This window comes from Lathyrus oleraceus, chromosome 6 (assembly GCF_024323335.1).
Source record: "Lathyrus oleraceus cultivar Zhongwan6 chromosome 6, CAAS_Psat_ZW6_1.0, whole genome shotgun sequence".
Taxonomy (NCBI): Eukaryota; Viridiplantae; Streptophyta; class Magnoliopsida; order Fabales; family Fabaceae; genus Lathyrus; species Lathyrus oleraceus.
In genome coordinates this window covers 370,837,124-370,839,320 of record NC_066584.1, presented here as the reverse complement: position 1 = coordinate 370,839,320, position 2,197 = coordinate 370,837,124, and the positions used below count along the sequence as shown (strand labels likewise).

At 44.1% G+C, this 2,197-nt stretch overlaps 1 non-coding gene across 1 annotated transcript; it reads right to left on the bottom strand.

Moving 5' to 3' along the window:
- Positions 1-1,370: 1,370 nt before the first annotated feature.
- Positions 1,371-1,477, bottom strand: LOC127099305 (small nucleolar RNA R71). The gene has a single exon (XR_007793825.1). It is a non-coding gene; the product is annotated as a small nucleolar RNA R71 (small nucleolar RNA).
- Between the last annotated feature and the right edge of the window lie 720 nt (positions 1,478-2,197).

The window sequence follows — 2,197 nt, the reverse complement described above, 5'->3', positions numbered from 1 at the left end:
AGACGAAGACCGCTCACGTGCTTGGATCTGTGAAAGAGAGGAGTTGCTTCAGCAGATCAAGGAGAAGGATGCTTTGATATAGTTCCTCGAACATCAGGTTATTGATGATCCTGATGATGCATGGACTTCTCTACTTCCTCAGTCTTCCAGGTTTTGGAAGAGGAAGTACGAACGACTCGCCAAGGAGAAGGCAGATATGGAAGTAGCCTACGAGAGGGAGGTGAAGAGACTTCGTGCATCCTATCTTCCTGTATCCTGAGCTTTAGATGATTGTTTCTAGGGATCCATAGGATGATTATTTTCCTTTTCTCTTGTATATGGTTACCAAAGATGTACTTCTTTGGTATAAAATATTTCCCAGATATTATGTTTCCATATAAAAGTGTTTAATATTTCCAAAATTTGCAAATAGAACCCTAAAGTTCCTTTGAAATAAAAACAAATCATGTGCACAAGCATTGCATGCATCATGTGCATAAACAGGTTTTGTTCCCGGCTTCTTGTCCTGTGGTCTAACTCTGTGTTCTTCATTTATTTTGAAGACAAGCCGACTCACCGGTACTATACCAGAGCCAACATTTCAAGACTGATGGATCATCTGGAACAAGAGAACCGTGAGCTGAAAGAGGAAGTGGCCAGATTAAGTGCCTTGATGGAATCATTCATGGCTGCTCAGAGCCAGTCTTCTCCGACACCTTCAACTCCTCCCCAGAGGACAGTCATCTCTGAGATTGTCTCCTCGACTGTGCCTGCAGCCAGTGCACACTTTGCTCCAATGGCCATGCCAACTGGATTCCCGTGGGGGATGCCTCCCAATTTCATGCCCGAGGGTTCTGCTCCCACCTTTGCTTCTATGTCGGCATCTAGCCCGGTCCTTGTTGTTCCTCCTCTTGTCGTGCATACTATGCCCAGAGTAGACGACACCATCTATCATTTTGAGTCGTCTGAAGGCCCAGATGTCTATGAAAAGATGGATGCTATGAACGATCAATTTCTTGAGCTTCGCAAGGAATTGAAAACTCTCAGAGGAAAGGATCTTTTCGGCAAGTCTGCTGCCGAACTCTGCTTGGTTCCTAATGTGAAAATCCCCGTGAAATTCAAGGTCCCTGACTTTGAAAAGTACAAGGGGAATACTTGCCCTCTCAGCCACCTGGTCATGTATGCCAGGAAAATGTCAACTCAAACCGACAATGACCAATTGCTCATCCACTACTTTCAGGACAGTCTGTCCGGTGCTGCTATGCGTTGGTACATGGGTTTAGACAGTGCGAACATCCGATCTTTCATCCTTGCCATCCAACTCCGTTACGACATGGGAAGAACTAAAGAACATTTTCTTATCTCGATATTTTCCGCCGAGCAAAACTGCTATGCTGAGAGTTCAAATCAACGGATTCAGGCAAAAAGATCTGGAATCTCTCTACGAAGCGTGGGAGAGATACAACGATATGATGAGGATATGTCCATATCACGGTCTCGAAGACTGGGTGATCATTCACACATTTTACAACGGGCTTCTGTATAACACAAGACTTACAATAGATGCTGCCGCGGGCGGTGCACTTATGGATAAGCCATACACTGAAGCCTATCAACTCATTGAAAACATGGCCTAAAACCATTGCCAATGGGGAGGTGAAAGAACTTCAGTGGAAAAGTCCCAGACGAAGGGTGGAATGTACGAAATCAGTAGCCTTGACCATGTTCATGCAAAGGTAGATGCCCTTGTTCAAAAAATAGATAACTTGATCATACCACCCGCAGCCACCGTGGTTGTTGTAACTCCAAACTGCGAGTTATGTGGAAACCCTGGACACACTGCACAAGAATGTCAAATATTAACAGGAGTCCCAACCTTGCAAGTGAATTACACACAAGGAAATCCCTATTCAAAAACCTACAACCCAGGTTGGAAAAACCATCCTAATTTCTCGTATAAGAATAACAGTGCCCTGTATGCACCTGGCCAAGCACCAACTGTTCTGCCTGGATATCAAAAACCATCTAATAATGCTCATAACATGCCTAGGAAGTCAAATCTCGAGTTAATGATGGAAAGCTTCATAGCTACCCAAGCTCAGACAAACAAAGACTTCTTGAACCAAAACATACATACTAGCGAGCAACTTAAACAACTAGCAAACAAAGTAGATGCCTTAGCCACCCACAATAAAATGCTTGAAACACAGATTTCACA